Genomic DNA, 27,449 nt, shown 5'->3' on the forward strand with positions numbered 1-27,449 from the left:
GCTGTCTGTACACTTCCCAGTACAAACATTACAGGAGTCCAGTACTTTTGCTTTGGCTGGCGTAGGAATTTGTCAATGGTAATGGCTATCATAGAATATTATTCTTTGGCCTTTTATTTTTTTCCATCAGCTTCAATGATGGAGAATCATGGCTAGTTTTCAAACAATGGCAATCTCTTACGGGCAAGATTGTTCTCAGGCTGAGCACTTAGTGGAGTAGTCCCACTGAAGTAAATTGGACTGCTTGTGCCAGTGAGACCTCACCAAGATAAGGGGCTGCCATCTTTAGCCCTAAACATTCTATTGTTTACATCCCTGAAAGCGCTTACTGCATGTTACAATGTCAAAATCCACCTGTCTCCAGTGTTGTGCTGCAATATGATTTTGTTGGACAAACAGAGGGACAGACCAAAATATAAGAGACGTTTCCAGCATTTTAAAAAGGAGCCAATTTTAAGGTTTTTAATCTTGAAGAGTTCATGCTCAATTTATTCAAAATTTCCAGAATAGATTGTCATGGAGACTCAGCTCTTAAAATCGGAAAGGATAAGGATTTAATCTTTTCGTTCTCTTTTGTTGGAGATGGGAGTTAGAAAAGGAAATCCAAAACTAGCCGTACAAAATGGAATCCTGCTTGCACCCTTAACTATAGAGAGGCTACAACACCTCTGCAATATACTACACCCACCAGCACAGGCAGGTCTAGAACCCTAGTCCTACATCTCCAAAAAAACCAGAACACTACCACTTGAGCTAAAAGAAGACCTCCATTAACTGTAGAGAATCCTTATATCCTATCCAAGCAGCAACCAATCCAGAGAGAGCAACATGTTCACTCTCACACATTCACCTTTCATTTCATTAAGAGGCATGCCATATAGAATCATAGAATATCAGAGTTGGAAGGGACCTCTGGAGATCATCTAGTCCAACCCCCTGCCCAGAGCAGGACCAATCCCAATCTAAATCATCCCAGCCAGGGCTTTGTCAAGCCTGACCTTAAAAACTTCTAAGGAAGGGGATTCCACCACCTACCTCGGTAATGCATTCCAGTGTTTCACCACCCTCCTAGTGAAAAAGTTTTTCCTAATATCCAACCTAAACCTCCCCCACTGCAACTTGAGACCATTACTCCTTGTCCTGTCATCTGCTATCACTGAGAATAGTCTAGATCCATCCTCTTTGGATCCACCTTTCAGGTAGTTAAAAGCAGCTATCAGATCCCCCCTCATTCTTCTCTTCCGTAGACTAAACAATCCCAGTTCCCTCAGCCTCTCCTCATAAGTCATGTGTTCCCATCCCCTAATAATTTTTGTTCCCCTTCGCTGGACTCTTTCCAATTTCTCCACATCCTTCTTGTAGTGTGGGGCCCAAAACTGGACACAGTACTCCAGATGAGGCCTCACCAATGTCGAATAGAGGGGAATGATCACGTCCCTCGATCTGCTGGCAATGCCCCTACTTATACACCCCAAAATGCCATTGGTCTTCTTGGCAACAAGGGCACACCGTTGACTCATATCCAGCTTCTCATCCACTGTCACCCCTAGGTCTTTCTCTGCAGAACTGCTGCCTAGCCATTCGGTCCCTAGTCTGTAGCGGTGCATTGGATTCTTCTGTCCTAAGTGCAGGACTCTGCACTTGTCCTTGTTGAACCTCATCAGATTTCTTTTGGCCCAGTTCTCCAATTTGTCTAGGTCCCTCTGTATCCTATCCCTACCCTCCAGCGTATCTACCATTCCTCCCAGTTTAGTGTCATCCGCAAACTTGCTGAGAGTGCAATCCACATCATACTCCAGATCATTAATGAAGATATTGAACAAAACCGGCTCCAGGACCGACCCTTGGGGCTAGATACCGGCTGCCAACTAGACATGGAACCATTGATCACTACCCGTTGGGCCCGACAATCTAGCCAACTTTCTACCCACCTTGTAGTGCATCCATCCAGCCCATACTTCTTTAACTTGCTGACAAGAATACTGTGGGAGACCGTGTCAAAAGCTTTGCTAAAGTCAAGGAATAACACGGCCACTGCTTTCCCTTCATCCACAGAACCAGTTATCTCATCATAGAAGGCAATTAGATTAGTCAGGCATGACTTGCCCTTGGTGAATCCTTGCTGACTGTTCCTGATCACTTTCCTCTCCTCTAAGTGCTTCAGAATTGATTCCTTGAGGACCTGCTCCATGATTTTTCCAGGGACTGAGGTGAGGCTGACTGGCCTGTAGTTCCCAGGATCCTCCTTCTTCCCTTTTTTAAAGATGGGCACTACATTAGCCTTTTTCCAGTCTTCCCCGGATCACCATGAGTTTTCAAAGATAATGGCCAATGGCTCTGCAATCACATCCGCCAGTTCCTTTAGCACTCTCGGATGCAACGCATCCGGCCCCATAGACAGCTTTTCTAAATAGTCGTGAACCACTTCTTTCTTCACAGAGGGCTGGTCACCTCCTCCCCATGCTGTGCTGCCCAGTGCAGTAGTCTGGGAGCTGACCTTGTTCGTGAAGACAGAGGCAAAACAAGCATTGAGTACATTAGCTTTTTCCACATCCTCTGTCACTAGGTTGCCTCCCTCATTCAGTAAGGAGCCCACACTTTCTTTGGCTTTCTTCTTGTTGCTAACATACCTGAAGAAACCCTTCTTGTTACTCTTAACATCTCTTGCTAGCTGCAACTCCAGGTGTGATTTAGCCTTCCTGATTTCACTCTTGCATGCCCAAGCAATATTTTTATACTCATCCCTGGTCATTTGTCCAATCTTCCACTTCTTGTAAGCTTCTTTTTTGTGTTTAAGATCAGCAAGGATTTCACTGTGAAGCCAAGCTGCCATATTTACTATTCTTTCTACACTTCGGGATGGTTTGTCCCTGTAACCTCAATAAGGATTCTTTAAAATACAGCCAGCTCTCCTGGACTCCTTTCCCCCTCATGTTATTCTCCCAGGGGATCCTGCCCATCAGTTCCCTGAGGAAGTCAAAGTCTGTTTTTCTGAAGTCCAGGGTCTGTATTCTGTGCTCTCCTTTCTTCCTTGTGTCAGGATCCTGAACTCGACCATCTCATGGTCACTGCCTCCCAGGTTCCCAACCACTTTTGCTTCCCCCACTAATTCCTCCCGGCTTGTGAGCAGCAGGTCGAGAAGAGCTCTGCCCCTAGCTGGTTCCTCCAGCATATAATACAGCTTCTCCTCACACTTTAAAAATGTGCCAGCAATTATTTTTATTTTGGCTTCCAGGTGCTTATCTGAAAAAGCTAAGCAAAATATAAATTCACAATGTCATCTATCACAGATATTACACTTATAGACCATGATAATCCATTTTTTGATATTGGGATCTGAGTTGCTCAGAGTGTGTTACAAACCCACACACTGTATCTCAATGTAAGATTTTCCATTGGATTTAGCTGACAGATTTGCAAAACCCAAGGAAGTCAGCCCCTGCAGCAGGTATATCACTGGGGAGGGCAAAAGGAATATTTCCCCCCCTTTATGTAGCAGAGATAGGCTGGGCACCACTGCAGTCCCAGAATTCCTTTTAACAGATGGACTCCTTCTGGCTAGCTGTGCTATTTGAGTGGGGAAGGGCAGGGAGCAGACAGGGTTCTGAGGAAAGTACATGCGTTCTGAAAGTTGGTGAGGTGACTTTGCCTCCTGGGAACTCCATGCCTTAGGTTTCTTTGAGCTAACACTTCAGCAATTCACTTTGTCACTGTCCCCAGCATGGGACTGTGACCTCATGGCACATTTGAGCCCAAAGATCAAAACCAAATTCTGATCTAATTTACACCTGTGCAGCTCCACTACAGTGACTGGGATTGTAGAAAGTAGAATCTGAAAGTAGCATCTGACCCTTTGTGCCTTATTGGCAGAAAAGGGCTATGCATCACGAAATAAGTTATCAAAGTTAAGTAACAGTTCAGAGATATCACATACTGTGGGGGAGAAGTAAACAGAGAACCTGGGCTGATGAACTATAGAAGCCAGACAGATGTTTCAGATTTCCAGTAATGAATGACTTCACTTTGTTAATAATTAACATTCTGATGATCAGTATCAAGTACCAATCAAAGAGACAGACAGAAATCATGAATCTACCTTATAGTGCAGTGTGCCATTTTTTTCTCTTAATTATGAAGCTTTGACTATTTCACTAAAACCAAAATCCAGCTCTCACCTCTGCTCCCCAAGGAGTAGGGCCAATGCTGTTCTGCTGAGCAAGGGGGAGGAGGTCAGAGCTTGATGGGGATACACATAGGTAACATGCACACCTGGCCTGGCTCAGCTATATGTGGGCTTCCTGCATGGCAGCAGCTGCTGTACAAACCCTCCAGTTCTCCACTCAGGGTGTGGGTATGCCATGGAGCCTACTCCAGCTAAAGGAGGAGGCTCCACCCTGCACCTCAGATGATACTCTGCAGCCTGGGGAAATGGATTACTTTTATCCTTAGCTCCCGCAGTGCATTTGCTCAGCTCCCATCCCAGCAACTCGGAGGATTTTAGCCAAAGCGAACTGTCATGAGCTCTGTCTTAGACAACGATATGAGACCATTAACATAGCTAAATGTTTGTTTAAGTAAAGACAGAAGAAAAAGAAACACTTGGCAAGTGGAAAGGAATTGAGGAAGTATACAAATTTCACATATTGTGAGTACACAGTTCAGCTGCTGACAGCTACAGAAGACCCCATATCAGATAGGAAGGTGTCTCAGTAATATAGCCAGTCTTATATCATCCATTAGTGACTAAAAACATATAGGATGAAAACTGGCAGTTGACACAGTATTCACGAGCTAGAATTCTGAATGGGGAGTTGATTTGTGCCTTGTGATGAGACAGCCAAATCAACCAAGACACGTGGATACTATTTCATATTAAGCACTGATTTTATGTATGTATATTGTTATGGTACTACAATACATACTCAGTCCCCACATTCTTTTTAGAAGGTATATCTCATACGTAGCCAACTAAATTTCACATTTTGGTTGATTCACAAATTAAACACAGATTAAAATTACCAGAAGGAAAACAAAAAGTCTGAGTCTTCTAGATGTTGTAATAAATGAAGGAAAATATTCTGCTGAGTATTTTTGTTGTTTTTGAGGTAAGGGGATACAAATCTCTAAGCACTGGTGGTGAAATCCTGACTCTACTGAAGTCAGCAAACCTCCTCTTGACATCCATGGGTGCAGGATTTCACCCTAAACGACCAGATACTTCACAGTAATGAACATCTTAAAGAGTGAGCCAGAGAGATCTACTTCAGATTTCTAAGTCCTTTGTAGATCTGTATACATTACTAGGTCCTAAGAATTATGCAGCATAGCTTTTAACAATGCAGCACTCCCAGATAGTTTAGCGGAATCAGTTCACCATGCATCAGACTTTACATGAGCTGATATCAATCTAATGTATACCTTCTACTTACCCAAATGAACAGTTCAGCTAGTTGGTATAAATATTAGAATCATGGCCCATGCGTGTACGTTAAAGAATACATCATGTTGCAAAATGAACTGTATCACACTGGGTTTTCCACTGTTTTATCCTTTGGTCCTTACTGTTGTTGTATTAGGAGCAAACAAACTTTATTCAGTATTTTATAAGTTAGTCACTTGTTTAAAATTTATCAGGGACAAAGCAGACATTGATCACACTGGTCTGCCATGCTTTGATTAAAGAAACCAGGAGATGCACTGCAAATATTGGCTTTTTGACTTTGGGTGTTAAGAGGCATATGTTATGTTATGTTAGATAGCGAAGATGCACTGGAGACATTGTACTGGGTATATTTTATGGATCTATAAATAAAAACTGGTTTAAAGTTCCTCTGTTAATTTGAATTGTGTAAAACCCTGTTAAATCTCCTATGGGTCTCCTACAACTTGGGTGGGTCAGAGCAATTCTGTTTTTGCCCAAAACATAAATATCTAGTTCTGAAAAAGACAGCATTAGAACTTATTTCCAAAGATGCCAGATCAAGAAAGAGGTATTTAACAGCAACAGTGAATGTTAATTGGTCACATTTTACTCCAATATGGGTGAGCGTCTCCCACTGACTTCAAAAGGAGCTCCACAGATCCAACAGAACATTTTAGCCCACAGTGATTTCTACCACAGCTGTCTGAACAATGAACATGCTAATTAAATTAATTCAAGACAGTCACTGAGGAAAGAACAAAGCAATTCCAGGTGAAAAGGAATGATGTAAACTGAAATGTAGGTAACACCACACTAGCTCTGCCACTGGAAAACTTAATGTAAGCAGTTTTGTGATATCTAAAACTCTTCCACGCACAATCATACATCAGATTGAACAATGGATTATATAAAAAGTACCATAAAAAGAATTAACTGTTACATAAGTTGCTTTACTTTGCAGAACGGTAAGTGGGATCCTATTGGAGTCAGTAGTAACTTCACTGTCCATTTCAGTTGCAAAGATAAGAAATTTATGTAACAATTTTTTATAGATTCTGTAGTATCCCTGCAGCATTTGCACGGTGGGCCCAGAATTCACTGTTTTGTAGGTTGCAGCACTTCAGAAAACCCGAGAGCTGATGTTCTTTTTATTTCATATGGATCTATTTACACCTGTAAATGTCTATTTAGTAGAACTGCTGTAGTTAAAAGTACTCAGTTTGCTATAGACAAAACACTTGAGGAACAGTCAAGTGGGCTGTGTGTTAAAATAGGTTATCTAATTGTGCACTTGCAATTTTGTACACACACTCACATGGCACTGTAATTGCATAACTAACTAAGGTCCCTCTATATTCAAGGTCCATTGTGAATCCAGCTCTGCAAGCCTTATTCACACCAGTAGATCCACTGAAGTCAAAGAAACTAGTAGTGTGAACATATGAGATAGAATTACGCTTGCGATTAAAGCCCATAGTTGTCCATATATTAGTCACGTTTTGTTTTAAAGTCATATTTCATTGCTGCAACATCAGCAGAAGCTTGTAATGTGTCTCTGAAGCCTTTCCCCTTCATTTTATACTGAAAAAAAAAATGCTGCTGACTATGGAGCTTTATAATAAATCCCCTTGACTTCTTTTAATTTTTCTCATTTGATTTTAAAAAAAGCTTAATTCTATGGTGTTGAACACAGAATCCAATGGCAATAGTAAAAAGAAAAAAGACTACGCTGTCAGAAAACTGGACTTGCATTCCTCCTGTAATGTGCAAGAGAAGAAAGCTCTCTGTGGCCAAACATTGTTCTTCTTTTGTGTCCTTCCTACTGCACATGAAACAATAACATGGCTTTAGCCTCTTTTATGTGGGTGTGTGCATGCGCACTGTTGGAGTTTCATGTTCCACAGTGGTGTTAAGGCTCAAAGACAGATTTGCTCATTACTGCAATTCATGGATAAGATTGGATTTTACTTACAGTATTGAATAAATGCATTTTAGAAAAAAATTGATTAACAGGTTATCTAAGTATATCATGTGTAAGAATTCTCAAGGTGCCACAAGTCCTCCTTTTCTTTTTGCGGATACAGATTAACACGGCTGCTACTCTGAAACTTTTCAGATAAAATAAATGAAAAGATTTCACTATCTACCAGTTTTTTGTGGGGCAAACAATTCTTTTGGTTCTTCATTTTACACACACACACACACACGGCTAAAATTATTTAGATTTTGTAAGCTTTTGTTTGGGGGCAAGGATTGTTTTTTTGGTAAGTGTGTGTATAGTGCTCAGCACAATAGGGCCTCTAGGCATCATCACAAATACATCAATTATAAATCATAAAAAAGCGTGGGAAGTATTCCCCAATTCTGGCTTGTTATGTACTAACAGAATAATTTGGTGAGCAACACACACTCACCAACACTTCCAGCTTATTCCCAGGTCTAAGACACAAACCATGGTTGTGAAATAGCTGTGAAGCAAAGGGCACAGGCATGCAATGCTTCCTCCTGTTTCTTCCGTTTAGGAGCCCTGTGGGCAGCCTGAGTAAGACTCTATTTAACTGCTCCCCTCTCCCCCACACACCCACTCCCAACAAGAGAAAAGGAAAAATGGATGTTTTTGGCTGGGAGGAGAGGCTAGTCAGTGTGATTTTTTTCTGGGCAAGAGAGTGTGTGTGAGAGAAATTTGAGAGGAGGCAGAGAAAGCTAGTGATGGTTAAGAGAGGGTAGGTGATGGACTGTGCTAAGAGACCTTGAAACGGAGCACACTAGGAAATGCAGGGAGCTAGATCTGGTTCCACAATTGTTGAAGCCTCCTGAACCTGTTAGCTTTTTTTTTTCTATGAAGAACTAATCACTAAGCTGACGAAATTACAGAGGAAATGGTGAAGGGGGAAAAAAAAACAAGACAAAAAGGATGGAAGGACTGATGTGGATAGAGAAGATCAGAGCGGGACGAAAGGAATGATAGACATGGATGAGTGAAGGATTGAAAGAATGTGCAAGACAGCAAAACACAAGAAAAGTGAGGGGGAAGGGAAGGTGCTAGATGGAGAAGAAAGAAAGAAAGAAAGAAAGAAAGAAAGAAAGAAAGAAAGAAAGAAAGAAAGAAAGAAAGAAAGAAAGAAAGAAAAGGGCGAGGATGGGAGAGCATGCCTACGGGCCAGAGTCTGCAACCTTCACTCACCATAAAGAGGTCAACACTTTTCAAATAGTCCCACTGATTTCAAGGGGACTAGTTAAGTAGTACAGCTCTAATTGTAGTGAGTAAGGTTATGACAACATAGTCTCAGGGTATTAGAACATAACTTGTTTAAATGAAAAAAACCCAGAAAATATAGACTGGGCAACTTACTGTAAACTATGTGAAGAATAAAGACAGCGGGTAAAATTCTGGCCTTACTGAAGTAATGACAACACTCCTGTTGATGTCAGTCAAAAACTTCTGGGACTAGGATTTCACCCAGTTTGCCTAAATGTAATTAAAATTGTCCCAGATGGGATTGTGTAACATCAGTTAGGGCACTCTAAAGGAAGGTAGAATTGTAAGCCTAAAGGATGTTGTTTTGACTTCCTTCCTTCCATCTGACTCTGCCCTAAAAGCCGTTCCACAGAGTCTGGATATTTTCCCCAACCTATTATTCAATAAGCCCTAGCCACTCACCAACATCCATTAGCTATCTCTGTTCCTTACCTTCAGTAGATAGGAGACGGCTTCCTCTTGCTCTGGTAAAGATCCAGATGTCACCCATTACTCATGTCTTGAATGTTTGCAATACTATCAGTTGCAAAGGATGCCAAGTCAGCCGCTTTTCCTTGGCCAGCAAAAATGGAAGCAGCAACAGCAGAAGCGAGAGCAGACTCTGGGGAGGCAACTCCTTGCATAATACTAGCCAAAGCATTCTTGGTTACTATACATACAGAGAACAGCTATTTATAAGTTTACAAATAACAAATTATAAGGACTTGTGCTATTACCTTTTATAGTCAAAAGGAGGTGTTTCCCTCTGATCATATTTGAAATCTGCAGTCAGTCAAACTCTAGCCAAAATGGAGCTATATACCTGCATACATTTTAGCTTGCTTAGCAACGAACAATATGCAGGCAAATGCTCTTATGCAGCCATGTAGAAAATGTGTATTAAGAAAGATATGTCTGTGTAAGCAAAACATGGATAAAAATTAAATCTGAAACGTGATCTCCATGTAAGAAGCAGTAACAAGTTTAAAACACTGACTTCCTTTATGAAAAAGTCCTATTGAATTCAAAAAGGAAGGAAGCCAACATAAACTGAAGATCATGCCATTGAAATTAGCTATGACAAATAATCTATTAAATTCTGTAGGTTAATTTAAAAATTATCTAAGAAAGATCTAATTTGCTATTAAATTCTACAAGACTTCTCCTATGGGATTTTCCTTTTGTTTAACTGATAGGCTGGATTTTTAAATATTACTATAGCCATTCACAGTCAATGAATTCAGGTTAAGATTTTCAGTTAGGGTCCTAAATAAAGTGGGCTGATTTTCAGAAGTGCTGAGTACCAACCACACCCATTAGCTTCACTGAAATGGCATGATATAGTTAATTATGCATCAAATACATACCAATACATTTAGAATTTATTGGTGGGTGTGGGTGAATGAACATCAGCTGTGTAACGTAAACCCCAGACTGGGTTAACTTCAAGGAGGCACACTTTCAACATTTACGTTATCCTGCTTATTCTAAAAGTTGTAATATTATTCTAACTTTTATTGTCCATATTATTAACTACTTGCTTAAACACGTTGCTGAAAACAATGATTTGGAGCATTTCCTTTTAGAGAACAGACAGTCCAATCAACTGGAAGACAGTACTAGATTCCAGCGGTTCAACAGTGCTCAAATGTGATTCTCTCCATTAAGTCTATGGAACTTCCTAGCTGATTTGAAGAATTCTTTCTAGAGCCGATGGAGTCGGTTCTGTCATGTGGCACAGGTCACTATGCAGTGACAGCACAGTTTAAAAGTCTGATCATGATAACCATGTTAATTTAGTTAGTAAGATATAAACAAGCAAAATAACATTTGTGATAGAAAATAATTATCTTGTAATGCAGATTGCACAAAATGGGGAGCATAAAAAAGTTATTTTTATGTGCTGGGGATGACTGCGTAAGTCGTAAGTAGCAGAGCAAAGCAGAGCCACGAGTCATTTATGCATGGTCATCCCTAATATACAAAAATAACTTGTTGATTCTTCCCCTGTGTGTTATATTTATACCCTAGACAGCTCTGTTTTACTTAGGTTATTTGCTGTTGCTGATTTTAGTGAAAACATACATTCGGAATGGAAGGCACATTTGCTTTTACAAAGTAATTAACTGTAAATTTGATTAGGGAGGCTCTTCCACCTACGTGAATGAAACCTCCCCTGGTATCAATAGGAGTTTGTGTGCATAGAGACTCTAAGTGAGTAAGGTACCTAAGCACATGCCTAATTTTAAGTGTGGGTGCAGACTTATTGAAGTCAATGGAACTCACAGGCTTAAAGATAGGCATGTGCTTAGATTCTTTGCCAAATCTTGGCTCGATTAAGCTCTGGAGAGTAATCCCCTCTGGAGAAGGGACAACATCAGCATGCTCCACCACTAGTCTCCATGCCCAGTTCAGTCTTCAGCCTCTTTGCTGAGATGGCCAGTTGAGGCCGATTAAGGCTGTAGCTGATTTTGTTATCAGACAGAACTGGACTGGGCTACCAGTTCATTGTACATGGAACCCAGCTATCAGACAGTATCAACTTTCAGTCACTACCAATCTAGGTCAGATTTGTGCTAGTGACCTTAGAGCTAAATCAAAATATGCTCAGGTCTTTTTTACAGGCAGAGACACAGGGTTTTTTCTTTCATACATAAAAACATTATCAGTTCCTGGTTGTACTTTGCTTTGACCACCTAATATGTACTTTTCACCAGGCATTTGTACTTTTACCCTGACCAGGGTTTCTCAAATTTTTTCATAGCACGGACCACATCCCCTCCCATAACATCCCTGTGGCAACCATATCAATGGATTACAAGGAATACAAAATGTTTTAAACATGTTAAACATGCATCTGTTGCTAACACAATGCTCTGCATTTCATCCTGCTCTCTCTCACCTCTTCTGCTCTCCCACCTGTTCTCTTGCACATGTTTCATTACCAACTGGTCATCTTCTCCTTACTTCCCCTTGCACATATGTTCCTTCCCCTTTGAACCCCTGTTTTCCTTGACACGCTGTTCAGCTATCTAGTATTCTTCTCCATTTACTCAGCCTGCCTGGCTACCTAATTCCTTCCACCCCGGACAGTCTTATCCCACTCCTAGCTGGCAGCTGTACTCCCACTGGTCCCAGAGCATCTCCTGTTTCCTATTCTCTTCTTATGTAGCAATTGCCTCTATCAGAGATGGCTAGGCTGGATCCTGCTCCTTGTTTACAGCGCTCCACAATTCTTTGTTGCAGTGAGTAGCCTGGTCATCAACAGGAGCAGCTGGAAACAAGGGCAGCCAGCACCATGTGACCAGCCAGCTCTCCAGAGACTATCAGCAAATCTGCTAAATCTAGGGATGAACACTGTTCACAAGACCAGAAGCAGAAGGAGGGTAAAGGTGGCTTTACAACACATTTTTGGCATCAGGATTCTTTAACTGATCTGCACTAAGCCTCGCTGCTCTAACTTGTATTGACTGCCCATGGCTGCATAGAGACGCTCCAACCACAGGTCCTTTATCCTGATCACAACCCTTCCGTTGGGAGGTGAGTGATATATAGCAGCCTCTATGGCAGGTCTACACCATCCCGAGGATTCCCCAAAAGAGGGGTTAGTTAAGCTCGTTTTTGAGCTGCTGGAATGAGTTGGCTTTGGGATGCTAGAGTGGGGCTGATAATCTGGCTCCTTTTCTCTATATGCATACACTTGTGCTATGTTTATATTTTCTGTGCACATACTGTTCTCCTATACTGTATGTATTTTAGAAGAGTGTACGAATATTTTGGAAGATATTTTATGCACAGTAGTCTTCTTTTCAGGTCTCAGCAAAATGTTCCCAAATAAATCAAACTCAATATGATTTAGAGTTTTATTACAAAATGGGTTTTGAACCGTGGGCCTATTTCTGGTTCTACAACAAAACCACACCTCAAAAATCATTATATTACATCTGATTTTGATGCAAACCAGCTGGAAATTCAGATGTTTCTTTGAGTTTTGGGGCTTGCTGAAACCCCAAACTTAAAGCAGAATTTATGGGATACACAACCACATGAAGACATGCTGAGTTTCACACAGGTTCATTAATGCCACACAGAGGTACACATAGTTCAAATTATGTGTTTCAATTCTAGCTACATATGTTTCTCTGGGTTTTTTTTCTGACTACTACAGTTCATCAACAGTATCTTGATTATTGCTTTGTTTTTTGTAGTTTGTCCTTGATGGTCTTTCTCTCTTTTAACAATGTGGAATTTTGTCATTGATTTCAACTAGAGCTGGATTATACCAAGAAAAATTTTATCCTTAGCACATTTTCCAGTGTGGAAAAAGCTTGAGTGAATTCTCTGAGCTTTTAGGATTGAGATCTTGTGTGTGCAGAGGAGGCTTTCATTCTTGCTTTTAGGAAAGAAGTGCTTGTGGTGATTAAATTCTTAATTTTAATCTCTTGTGATCAGCTCTAAGTTTCAGAAAGCTAACTCTAATCTATAGTTGTGATGAGGATTCTACTAAATACCAAGGTTTTATGATAATTTAAGAGGCTAAAAGGTGTTAATTTCCGCACAAAGTCAGTAGTGCAGCAAGGAGAAGAAGAAAAAAAAAAGTCTAGCAACACACAGACTTCTGTAAAGTCCTGAAGATGGTTAACGCTGAAAACAGCAAGTTCAGAATGTACAGTAGAAACTACATAGTTGTATTCTGGGGGCCAGGTCCAGCAAACTATTACACACAAGTAACTTTACACATCTGAGTAATCCCACTGAAGACAGAGTATATAAAACAGTGACAATGAAAGATCTGTTATATTAAAATGCAAAGTGTAATATCTTCAGGAGACTGAAAGTTGAGTTTTCTGAAAACACCCTCTGACAGTCTTTTCTGGGAGACTATGAATTTATGAGAAAAATAATTTCAGATTATTATTTTTCTTCTTCACTTTGGGACATGAGCTCAATTGAGTAACATAGGCATGGACATAATGTCTGCTAATAATAAAAAGTAATTGGCAAAAAAACAGAAATACAATGGAGACAGAGTAGGAAAACTCCAAAGGAAGCTGCTGGCAAATAAATATTGCTCAACATGAAAATAATATTGGGGGAAAAATTGACGGAGTGGAATAACAGGAAGCTTAGTCATTTCTGGAAGGAAAAAAAACAAAAGAGAAAGTTAGAGGGAAAGAGAAGTGGGTGGGGAAAGCAAGGTATTTAAAACAAGAATGCAGAACTGGAAGTGCAAGTGCTGAAAGATAGATAAGAACTAGGGCTGTCAATTAATCGCAGTTAATTCACGCGATTAACTCAAAAATTAATCACGATTAATTGCACTTATAATAATAGAATACCAATTGAAATGTATTAAATATTTTTGAATGTTTTTCTACATTTTCAATATTGATTTAAATTACAACACAGAATACAAACCGCACGGTGCTCACTTTATATTATTATTTTTTATTACAAATATATGCACTGTAAAAATAATAATCAAAAGAAACAGTATTTTTAATTCACCTCATACATGTACTGAAGTCCAATCTCTTTATCATGAAAGTGTAATTTACAAATGCAGATTTTTTTTGGTTACATAACTGCACTCAAAAACAAAACAATGTAAAACTTTAGAGCCTACAAGTCCACTCAGTCCTACTTCTTATTCTGCCAATCCCTAAGACAAACAAGTTTGTTTACATTGACGGGAGATACTGCTGCCTGCTTCTTATTTATAATGTCACCTGAAAGTGAGAACAGGCGTTCGCATGGCACTTTTGTAGCTGGCGTTGTAAGGTATTTACATGCCAGATATTCTAAACATTCGTATGCTCCTTCCACGCTTCGGCCACCATTCCAGAGGACATGCTTCCATGCTGATGATGTTCATTCATTAAAAAAACAAAACAAAAAAAACAACGCATTAAATTTGTGACTGTACTCCTGGGGGGGGGGGGTAATTGTATGTCTCCTGCTCTGTTTTACCTGCATTCTGCATAGATTTCATGTTATAGCAGTCTCGGATAATGACCCAGCACATGTTTGTTTTAAGAACACTTCCACAGCAGATCTGATGAAACACATAGAAGGAAGTGTACTTGTGGCACCTTAGAGACTAACCAATTTATTTGAGCATGAGCTTTCGTGAGCTACAGCTCACTTCATCGGATTCACCTGTCATAGAAGGAGGTAACAATGTGAGATTTCTAAAAATAGCTACACCGTTTAACCCAAGGTTTAAGAATCTGAAGCGCCGTTTAAAATCTGAGAGGGACGAGTGTGGAGCATGCTTTTAGAAGTCTTAAAAGATGTGGAAACTACAGAACCCGAACCACCAAAAAAGAAAATGAACCGTCTGCTGGTGGCATCTGACTCCGATGATGAAAATGAACATGCGTCAGTCTGCACTGCTTTGGATCGTTAGCAAGCAGAATCCATCATCTGCATGGAAGCGTGTCCTCTGGAATGGTGGTTGAAACATGAAGGGGCATATGAATCTTTAGCGCACCTGGCACATAAATATCTTGCAATGCCAGCTACAACAGTGCCATGTAAACACCTGTTCTCACTTTCAGGTGACATTGTAAACAAGAAGCAGGCAGCATTATCTCCTGCAAATTGTAACCAACCTTGTTTGTCTGAGTGATTGGCTGACCAAAAAGTAGGACTGAGTGGACTTGAAAGCTCTAAGGGTTTACATTGTTTTGTTTTTCAATGCAGGGGTATTTTTTGTACGTAATTCTACATTTGTGAATTTGACTTTCAAGACAAAGAGACTGCACTACAGCAATGTTTTTCAAAGTTCAGGTTACGGAATGCAAGGCACTGGGTCACCTTGCTCAGCACCCAGGGACCCTGGTGGTCGGCCAGTAAAAACTAGTAGTTCCTACCTGTTCTGACACCGCGCTGCACCCCAGAAGGGGCCAGCAGCAGGTCCGGCTCGTAGGCAGGGGGCCACGGGTCTCCACATGCTGCTCCCGCCCCAAGCACCGGCTCTGCACTCCCACTAGCTGGTTCCCAGCCAATGGGAGCTGGGAGGGGGCCAGTGCCTGCAGGCAAGAGCCACGCGGAGCCACTTGCGTGTCTCTGTCTCGGAGCTGGACCTACTGTTGGCTGCTTCCAGGGCACAGCATGGTCCACAGTAACAGGACAGGCAGGAAGCCTGCCTCTGCATCCTGGCTGTGCCGCTAACTGGGAGCTGCCGGAGGTAAGCCTGCACCACAATCTCCTGCCCCAGCCCTGAGCACCCCCCCAAACCCAGAGCCCCTTCCTACACTCCAAACCCCTCATCCCCGGCCCCATCCCAGAGCCCTGACCCCCTCTTGCACTCCAACCCCTTGCCCCAGCCCAGAGCCCCTTCTCACACCCTGAACCCCTCATTCCTGGCCCCACCCCACAGCCCTCATCCCCGCATGCCAACCCTCTGCCCCAGCCCTGAGCCCCTCTCACACTCCAAACCCCTCATCCCCAGCGTCGTTGAGCCACGGCCATCAAGAATTTTCTTCAACTGGGTTGCCAGAAAAAAAGTTTGAAAACCACTGCACTACAGTACTTGTAATGAGGTGAATTGAAAAATACATTTTTTTTGTTTTTTTACAGTGCAAATATTTGTAACCAAAAATATATATAAAGTGAGCACTATACACTTTGTATTGTGTTGTAACTGAAATTGATATATTTGAAAATGTAGTAAACATCCAAAAATCTTTAAAATGAATGGTATTCCATTGTTAACACCACGATTAATCACGATTAATTTTTTTAATCACTTGACAGCCCTAATAAGAACTAATTGGGCTAACTGAATTGAGCTAAAAAGGGTATCTGACTGGCATATGGAAATATCAACACAATTTATAAGAGGAATAAACAAAAACAGAACAGAAGGAAGTGTGCTGTTACAGATTAAAGACTGAAAAATTAAAAAAAAATAAAAGGATGATATGCTGTATTGTATGTAGTGCACAGACAAAACCTAGATCAATGTAAAAAGCAAAGCAAATGTAAAAAACAAGCAACTACTCAAAGTGACAGATTTTGGAGCAAGGGAAGAGATCAGATAGGAAATACTAAAGTAGATCAAGGAGGCCTTGAAATAAGCTATCGTGTTAATTAAGAGATAAGTTTAATTATGAAAATCTCAATGACCCTGGAATTAACTAGGATAGTGACTATGGAAGAACTGAGGAAGCAACATATTTCTATAGCTGAAACACAATCTACTGAGTATCAGCAACATCCAAAACTACTGTGGGATAACCTTAGAAAGTGAATCATATATGACAAATGAGATATCATTCTTTAATCTGAAATAATTCCAAAGGTCTTTATAGACTACAGTATACAAAGAAATCACTTGACTCAATCTTGGAATGCAACAATACAAAATAATTCATGACGGGATGAAGAGTATTTTATGCAACTGAAAGTAACGGGAGATTTAAGGTAGGCCTAGTGTTCCTTAAGTCAAACAGTGGAATTTAGACAGAACCCCAGAGCTGATAAAGTTGGAGAATATGTCGGACCCTACATTTTTCATAAAGTTAACAGATTTGAAAAGGGTCTCAAGCAACATACTGATCAAATTGAAAAGGGTACGTCTTACAAGCTTTGGAATTTGGGGGGGGGAAGGATGTGTGTGTAAATGAAGTGAAATCAAATCAAATAGTCAGATAATCTTTTAAATTTGTGAAGCCTTAAAGATACAATGTGCAGTGACTTACAGAGTATGGATTATGCATAGGTATAGTAACAGATAGAAGAGGCACCAGAAACAAATCTTTAAAAAAGAACAGGATCAAAGATACTGAGGTAGCATTTTAACATATTATCTGGTTTGGTAAATGGAAAGAATAGGTGTATTTGAGAAGGAAAAATAAATATTAAAAAATTATGGAAGTAAAACAAAAAATCTATGAAAATCAGAGCAGAGATTTCTCCAATAAACTGTGCTTATCTGCTAGGCAAATAATGCAAGAAAAGAACAGTCTATCATAAAGGAACAACTGGAAATTAGAGAAAGACAGATTTCACCATGCCTAACAATTACTCTATATCTAGTTAAAAATTAATATAATGAAGATTTGTCCAGATCTAGATTCAGCTTTCAGTGGTAAACAAAGTGGGAATCAGAAATACAAGTAACAGGAAGTAAACAGATTCTTAAACTTGAGAAACACTAGTTTTAAAGCATACATAGCTGAGATTAAGAAAGAAATGAGGCCACAATTATGGAAAAGTTCACAGATAAATGAAGGTTAATGTATCAAGAAACAAAAGCCTAACTGGGGAATGTCTGCTAATGCTAAAATACAATACATGCTTACTGACTAAATAAACAATCCTTCAAACCTCACCCTCTACCCCATAAACTGTGCACAGCTGTGGTAAAATCAAATAGCTGGCTGTATTGCCAGAGGGACAGACAATAAATCAGAGAGGAGGAGTTTTCACTTTGCCAAGTAAGACCTCACCTAATGCAACTATTCCACAAAAGCATATTGTAGTACACTGGCCATTATGCTCTTCAAAAGACTGCCCCTGAAGGAATATAATGGACACAGGATAGAACAATAAGAATGAGATACAGCTACAAAGATTTAAGTCAGAAAGAGTAGTTCACTGGGAAACCACGTAGTCTTTCATTATAAATAACATACTGGAATAACACATTTAGAAAAACAACGAGGAGTCCGGTGGCACCTTAAAGACTAACAGATTTATTTGGGCATAAGTCTTTTACCCACGAAAGCTTATGCCCAAATAAATCTGTTAGTCTTTAAGGTGCCACTGGACTCCTTGTTGTTTTTGTGGCTACAGACTAACACTCTGATACTAAGTTTATAAAAGTGATTGCTAAAAGCATCGATAATAACAAATTTGTACTACAAAAACACTAAAGAGGACAGTAAACCTGGCAACCTCAGCCTTGCATTAGCTTCATTTTTTGCATTTAAGAGTACAGTATTTACAAGGCCAATGATGGGTAAAAACTGACATAAATATACAGTTTTATAAAAATACAAGCTCAGTGTTTCTATAATTTACTGAGTTTATTTATTTATTAATGATTCCTTTTAGGAATTTAAAAATACGTTCATCTGCAGTGTTTGTAACACAAACATTTCAATATTGTAGTGGTACAACCTGTGCACACATCAGCCCACTCTAACAATACTGTGTTAAAAAGGCTGGCATCCACGGGAACCTTGCCACCATTAGGATTTCTGTTTCCACCAGCACCCATGTCGGTGGGAAATCCTTGCAAATAAGCCACCTTGTTGATATAGCCTTACAGTCCCACTCCACACCCAGCTTCATTGGCTTCAATCCTCCAGCTGAGCATCTGGCCACATACAGTTGAAGACCAGAAGTGACTATTATGTGTCTGTCTTCCTTCACATAATTTCAATACAAACTTCACCGAAAGTTCTCAACCCTTTTCAGGAGCAACTGTCTCTAGGAGCGAATGAGTAGTTTAAATTCAGATCTCATTTAATCCTTTTGCCTTTCCGATTAAACTAATAATGAGGACCCCAACTAGTGGTGGTTCTGATGTAGATACCATCTCAGTAAGGAACTGGACTGAAGCAGCCAACTCACAACAACACACTGCTCAGTCATGATGTTAGTTAGCCAAATGGGCTGTATTAGAAGCAGTGGCCAGAGATGAAAAGCTATTGACACAATACATTACAGTTTTTCACGGTTACTATTCTAAACTCTTTGTTTTAGAGATGCATTAATCACCAGCATACTTGTGCTCACACTTACCATCCAAGTTCCTAGCAAGAATGCAAATTCAAAATGAATACAGCAAATTATTTTTAAGTGTTAAAACATTCAGATTATACAAATAAAACAATTAATAGAAAGTGTAGATTATTTAGCTTAATGGAATTTAGATTTCTGCTGTCATTTTTTACTTTGCCAGCATTAGATATAATGGGGATGAGCTTTTATTGATATTTATAAATACTAGTTAAACACCCAGGTCATTAACATCTAAAATTGGCTAGAACACCATGCACACATTCACAGTGATAGACCTACTGAAAGACATGGGTTCATTGTACTGGCTCCACTCTTCAGCACAACACAACATCTGGTAACGGCTTAGAAAGAGTATTTATAAAGTATCACATCAAAGATCTATGCAGTGATGGTGAACCAAAACTGCTCATTCCCAAGCATCTTCCAAGCACCATAAAAATGGAGCTCTGGACACCCTACAGCAATTAAAAGAAAAAAAAATCTAAAAGAAAAATTAAACCACAAAACTGTTCAAAATGAAAACAAATTTATAGCTACACATTCAAGTGAATTCAGAGTTAAAGCTCAAGCTCTTCTCTTACCTCATGTTATTGAATCTTGGTACAGTATAGGTTGCTAATGTCCCTTCCACAGCCTCAGAGTGAGAAGGGGCTTGGGCTGGGGGGGGAGGAAGGTAAATAATTGCTCCCTTTAAGGACTGCACCCATCTCTCCTGCTTTAGGATTACAATAGGACTGGGTATTTTGAGTCCTGCTGTGGGCATCATGGATTTGCCTCTTTGGGGCTGAGAAGGACTTTTTCCTCCCTGACAGACAGGCCAGGGTGGGGTGGGTTTTTACCTCCCTCTCAGCAGCCCGGGGACCCAGTAGGGAAGTTAGGTTGTAACTTGGCAGGTGCCCAGTGCAGGTAATTGTTCAATACACATAAATACAATAAATGAATAATAATAGGGGTTCCAGCTCCCAGACCAACACAAACTGGAAGGAGATTAGAAGATGACATCTCCTAAAGAAGGCGGAGAACAGGCTGGGGCCCCTAACACTCCATCAGGGAGGAGACAATCCCCTTTTCCCAACCCTCCCCTTAACCTTCATACAAGGGGACGGTGATGGAATCCCGCAATGGCACTGGGACCAGGTTAACTGGGTGGGGGGCTCATGGAAGTCTTGCAGCAGGTGGTACAGATTACAAAGGAAGGATGACCTGCATTGAATGAATTATTGCCAGATAGTTCCAGATGTTTAACTTATTCAAGCTCCAGCCAAGTGAAATCACATTCCTGGCATCTTGTTGTCTTCCTGCGGTACCCAGGACAGATATACCTATGGCCATAGTTTCCCCTGAATGTGCATGAGTGACTCCAACTAACATTAGTGGGAATCATATGTGGGGATTGAGCCAGGATACTCACACATTTGAAATGCCCACTTACTCAGGCTTAACTCTGAGGGCCAGATTCTGCTCTCAGATACTAGGGTATATCACAACCAGTATCTCCACTATTTTCAGTGGAGGTACTCATGAAGAAAGTAGAATTTGGCCTTTATATTTACTGTAATATATAGTCTGTGGGGATTTAACATGATTTTAGCTTCACCATAAAACAGTAAAATATGTATTCAGTTTAATTATCGAGCGTTGTTACATAATTCTGTGCCTTAGATCAGTGTTTCCTAAACGGTGGGTGATGACCTACCAGTGAGTCATAGGAAAGGTCTACACGGGTTGTGCATACCCTGGAAGTGCTTAAGCCCTCCATGCTCTCACTTTCCCAGGGAAGCAGGTAATGGCGTGGGGAGCAGGATCCAGGTGGCAGCAGCAGCGCAGAGGAAGCGGCTGGAGCCAGTGAGCACAGTCAGCAGCCTGTTAGCAACTGCAGCAAGCACATGGGGAGAGAAGGGCCTGTTGGGGATGCAGGCGGGGGCAGGGCTGGGAGAGTGACAGCAAGAGGGTATGGGGCAACGGTGGGTCCCCAAAAAAAGATAAAATGAAGTTGGTGGGTTGCCTCAGTAAAAAGTTCAGGAACTGCTGCCTTGGATTGATACCAGATTCACTGTTCCTAATCATTAAACATGTATTTTTTTTAAGTTACTAATATAGAATGTTTCTATGATACTGATGCAGAAATTCTAGTTACAAGCTTATTTTTCTTTGGTTGCACAATTTAAAGTTGCAGTAAACCGGACCTGCTGTACTCAGCCATGCAGTCAGATTGATTGAGACAAGGTGAGTGAGGTAATGTCTTTTATTGGACCAACTTTTGTTGGTGGAAGGCACAAGTTTTCAAGCTACACAGAGCTCATCTTCAGGTTGACTGACAGGCTTTCTATCTTCCTACAGTTTTGTACATGACCTGAGAGTGATTTCCTATATTAAGTGCTTTCCAGACCTTATTGCCAGTTTTTGGATCAATATTTTACAAAGATAAAGCCATAGGACAGATGTCTACACTGACTAATTAAACCATATGAAACAAGTACTGCTGTTGTAAACACACATCCTTTGTATCCTTTCATTGTTTACACCACTGATTCAGCCTTGCTTACTTGCTACATAAAACTGAATGATAATGAAATAGAAGAACAAAAATTCCACAGTAAGCTATGGTATGCAAATAAAGAAAATCAATACCAGGACAGTGTAATTACAATTCAGAAAGCAAGATGACATCAGCTTGTTTCACAGGTCTTCTTACTGTTGATTGCAAAGTCTCTGTATAGTCTTGGCTATAAAAATGGAGCTTCTATCTCAAGGTACATACATTATTTCTGGATTATTATTTAAATACTTAGGTAGAGGTTCCATCAGCAATACTGGAACAACATCTCTTCTGCTAATATTCACACTTATTATGGAGCTGGTAGACCTTGCTGCAACTAAGGCCTGGTCTACCCGAGGGGGGAGATCGATCTAAGTTACGCAACTTCAGCTACGTGAATAACGTAACTGAAGTCAACATACTTAGATCTACTTACCACGGTGTCTTCACTGTGGTAGGTCGACTGCTGACACTCCCCCGTCGACTCCGTCTGCGCCTCTCGCTCTGGTGGAGTTCCGGAGTCAACAGGAGAGTGCTCGGCAGTCGATTTATCTCATCTTCACTAGACGTGATAAATCTACCCCAGCTGGATCGATCGCTTGGGAGGTAAGTGTAGACATGCCCTAAGAGACCAAGTTTAGCCATAGAAAATTGTAGAAGTGTAAATAAGTTGTCCAAAGTTTTGTCTGTGCATTACACAAAACATGAGTGGAAGATTTTTGATAAAAGTTGTCAGAATGATAAAACAATCTTTGTCTCACTGGTTTTTTGGGCTGGACCTTAAATGGTGCTTGTTCCAAAGAGAGGAGAAAATGAGTGTCACCTCTGAAAGTTGAAATATTTTTGTCATTTGTGGATAATAGAGTTGCTGCTTTTTTGAAAGGGGAACAACAGAAAGAAATGGAAGATGCTTAAAGAGCATTTTTTAATTGATGGGTGGAGTGGGGAAGTGGCCGTGTGCACGTGAATAAGGAATTGCATTGTCGGTAGAAGAGCTGTTTCTTTACAGAGATCATGTTTGTTACATTTTCTATCTACAGTGGTTAATCAAGAAACAAAACCAGAACTGTAACATGGAGTGTTCTAAACAGCAACATTCCCCATAAGGAAGCACATCTGCAAGAAGGCTAAACCTATTCAGCATCTCCAGCTGACAAAACTGGCTCATCAGGCTATACAATGTCCTACTCAGGAAGGGCTAGTCAGTGGTGGGCAACCTGCGGCCTATCAGGGTAATCTGGTTGCGGGCCACGAGACATTTTGCTGAGACATGGGGAAAACCATGGAATGTGCAAGAATGGCAACTCCATTCAGCCCCTTGCTTATTAGTGAGGCTGCTAACAGTTGTGGAGGTATTTTTTGTACCTAAAAAAAACCACCCAGTTGACCCATAACAGCAGTGTGACGGTAACATCTTTTGGGAACTAGCACCTTGGCTGGATTTGAACTGTTGATGTAGAGGTGGACAGCTGCATAAGTCATCACTAATCCTCAGATTCATATTTATCCTATGGTATTAATGCCTGCCAACAGGAATGACTTATATAGACAAACACCAAATAATTGGAAATGCCATTCAGCCACAGTCAAATAAGAAGTCATATCAAGACGTGAGAAACAAAAAAGCAATAATAAACCAATGGGTAGTCACCCTCATATCATCAGAAAGCAACATCTCACTTAGGTGTTATTTTTACTGTACTATTATATTAACAATTTTCTACTGTCATCCTAAGAAAATATGAAAAATAATACACTGCTAATAAATATCTATTTGCAGCACACAGGAATTTCTGTACTTATTCCCTAATTATAATGAGAATTTGTTATTACTCCTGTTACTTCGGAGGTTTTTTTTTTCAACTGCTGGTTGGAATGCATGAGTGAGACAGACAATTATGGGTGTTTATATATTGCCATAGGTGGTGCACAGATTGTTACAACTACCACCCCTTCCGGCCCACATCCACTCTGCCACAGCCAAAATGGAAACTGGCTCTCTACTGCTCCGTAGACAACAACTCCAGCTGATTAGCCAAAAAGGGGCCTCCCTCAGCTTGAGCCAGTAAGAACTCTGCTAAACACATTGAACTTGCAAGTCACTCTTTCTATATTATACCCAGGCCAAGTATACAGATGTAGGGATGCCTAGAAACATGAGGCCCTCTCAGATAACTGTTTATGGAACACTATGCCTCATTCAGGATCAGATAGACAAATCAAAAAACCTGAATGCAATGGTATGAAAGGAAAGGATTTATTTCTGGGTAGCGCTGGCAATCATTTTGGGTGAGGGGGAGTCTATACAAACAGTGTGGCTTACATTTCACTGTAAAACATTTCAACACTTTCTTTTACTCCTCACCATTCAACGAAGAAAGATATTCAATCTTTGCTGATATTATCTATAGAACATGTACGTTCAAAAAGCTTTCTATAACCTAAAGGCTTGGACAGTTCTTGCTTAAAATATTCTGCCATGAAGATGTGGGAAATTAAAACTTTTCCATGTGTTGCAGCCAACTGAGCTGATGAAACAAGAAGTAATATTCAGAATGCGGATCAGTGTATCGTGATCTCATTCAAAATGCAACTTTTTCCTCTATATACAGTGTGTGTGTGTGAGGTGAAATCAAAGCTGCAGAGATGAAAGTGTCAGCATTTTGGGATGAGCCCTAGGAAAGCATTTCAAGTGTTTGCTTTTTAAGAATCTAAATTCTCCTTTAATATGTTGGTTACAAATCAGTGAGAAAGGAGAATGCTCAATTCTGAGCCTAAAACTCAAATAAAACAGACTTCAAATAGCCTTTTGCCCTTTCAAATAGCCTTCCTCGTGGGACTGTTTTTGTATATTGTTTTACCGTATCTGGAGCCAGCCACAGAAAGACAAGGTGAGCAAGACCTCTCTACACTAAGACCTTGCTATATTGAAAACTGTGTAGGTGAACCTTTAGTTATAATGAGCAAAAGTCTTATCCAACATTTATCAGCAATATTGTTCTATAAATGGCTTTCAAGTAGGGAATGAAGAGGGGTAGTGCAACAGGCTGATGCACTGTACTGTCTGGTACAACCTCGGAAGCTTCATGTCTTCCTCCAGTGAAAGGAAGGGAGGCAATATGGGGCTTCAGAGGCAGTGCTGAACAAGATGACATCAGTACACCAACATCCAGTTCTCCCTTTCTCCTCACATGTATACAGTCACTCACCAAAAATACCCCTGGGCAGCAGGAATCTTTCTAGTGCCCTTGTATCCTGTACCTGCAGTAGGAGAGCTGACCTTTGGAATCCAGGCTCTGACAATCTCTACTCCTGGCACCTACGCAACAGCCAGAAACACACACCACAGGCACATTTTCCATAGAGGTCAGGATCAGATTTTCAAGTGCTCAAAACCCACCAATAAGAACAGATTTTTGGAGAGGTCAGCTTTAATTTAGGCACCTACTAAAGGTCAGATTTTCATAAATGCTCAGCAGCTGACATTCTGGGCTCTTGAAAATCTGGCCTCAACTGCAGTGCTGAGCATGACAGATAAGGCAATGTCCTGCCACATCCTTGGGAGACCTGAATTAAGTAACGTTGAGGCCCAGTGAATTAAATGAATGGTTACGTATCACTTCAGGTCAGGATTAGGTAGGTGTAACCTCTAGGGGGGAGATGTGACAGATGTGAGACCTGGGAGTTCAAAGGACTATACTGGAAATGTTGCAGAGAAGCAGGGACTTTAGGGAGAATAACTGTTACGTAGATTTCCTGGAGAATATCTAGAGACGTTAATGCAGATCCCCCTCCTCCAATTATGCAAAAACCCAACCTTTTGAAGCTCAGCCCTGAGGAGTGGGTCATTATCTGCTGCCTACCTGTTCCTGAAGACTGGAGATCAAAGGCCCAAGCTGTATAAAGAAATGGCTAAACTGTCCAGCCTGGATTCTAGCTCTGAAGCTGAGACTTCAGACTGTTAGTACTACTTCCATTAGTAAGTGTGGAAAGAATCAGTCCCTACAGCAATATCCTCCAACTGGTGCTCACAAGGTCTGTTACTATTAACATACGGAAAGTACCATAACAATTTGTATAATTAGAATATCCAACAACCGCCACCCCCCAAAAAACAGACTCCTGATTCAAGCCCACTGAAACAAACATAACAAAAAACAGTTAACCTATTGGACTGTGTATCAAATGATCAATACAGAACAGCCATATAAATAGAACAGAAATAAAAGGAGGGGGAGGAAAAAAGAAAGGGGAAAACACTTTCAGGCATAAGCAGTATTGGACAGATGACCTAGTTGCATTACTCCACAGAAATCAATCAAATCAGAAAGCATTTTCCAAATCTTGGGAAAAGTAATATTGTTCCACTTCTTGCAGCAGCCATTTTTCAAATTTGGGAATTAAGCAAACACTTCTGAAGCCTTTAGCAAAAGATCCTTCCTGCTGGCAAAGATACCCCTGAAGGATTCCTTTAAGTATAAATGCAAGGAAGCCAATTAGTCAGCATCTGTCATAAATATAAAGGGAAGGGTAAACCCCTTTGAAATCCCTCCCGGCCAGGGGAAAGCTCCTCTCACCTGTAAAGGGTTAAGAAGCTAAAGGTAACCTCGCTGGCACCTGACCAAAATGACCAATGAGGAGACAAGATACTTTCAAAAGCTAGGAGGAGGGAGAGAAACAAAGGGTCTGTGTGTCTGTCTATATACTGGTTTCTGCCGGGGATAGACCAGGAATGGAGTCTTAGAACTTTTAGTAAGTAATCTAGCTAGGTATGTGTTAGATTATGATTTCTTTAAATGGCTGAGAAAAGAATTGTGCTGAATAGAATAGCTATTTCTGTCTGTGTATCTTTTTTGTAACTTAAGGTTTTTGCCTAGAGGGGTTCTCTATGTTTTTGAATCTAATTACCCTGTAAGATATCTACCATCCTGATTTTACAGGGGGGATTTCTTTATTTCTATTTACTTCTATTTTTATTAAAAGTCTTCTTGTAAGAAAACTGAATGCTTTTTCATTGTTCTCAGATCCAAGGGTTTGGGTCTGTGGTCACCTATGCAAATTGGTGAGGCTTTTTATCCAACATTTCCCAGGAAAGGGGGGGTGCAAGTGTTGGGAGGATTGTTCATTGTTCTTAAGATCCAAGGGTCTGGGTCTGTAGTCACCTAGGCAAATTGGTGAGGCTTTTTACCAAACCTTGTCCAGGAAGTGGGGTGCAAAGTTTTGGGAAGTATTTTGGGGGGAAAGACGCGTCCAAACAGCTCTTCCCCAGTAACCAGTATTAGACTGGTGGTGGTAGCGGCCAATCCAAGGACAACGGATGGAATATTTTGTACCTTGGGGAAGTTTTGACCTAAGTTGGTAAAGATAAGCTTAGGAGGTTTTTCATGCAGGTCCCCACATCTGTACCCTAGAGTTCAGAGTGGGGGAGGAACCTTGACAGCATCAAAAACACAACAAACTGCACAACCTAGATATGTTGACTGGTACCCGCT

At 40.6% G+C, this 27,449-nt stretch overlaps 1 protein-coding gene across 16 annotated transcripts in view; it reads right to left on the minus strand.

Annotated features, from left to right (window-relative positions):
* Positions 1 to 27,449, minus strand: part of MBNL1 (muscleblind like splicing regulator 1) — a 196,510-nt gene that overhangs the window by 102,203 nt on the left and 66,858 nt on the right. Inside the window, exon 1 of one of the 16 annotated variants that reach the window (XM_048864465.2) lies at positions 9,114 to 9,154. The exons of the other annotated variants lie outside the window; for them this stretch is intronic. The gene's annotated coding sequence lies outside the window, so the exon portion shown is untranslated. Of the gene's footprint in view, positions 1 to 9,113; positions 9,155 to 27,449 lie in introns of those variants that run through there. 16 annotated transcript variants of the gene reach the window in all.

Source organism: Caretta caretta, chromosome 9 (assembly GCF_965140235.1).
Source record: "Caretta caretta isolate rCarCar2 chromosome 9, rCarCar1.hap1, whole genome shotgun sequence".
NCBI lineage: Eukaryota > Metazoa > Chordata > Testudines > Cheloniidae > Caretta > Caretta caretta.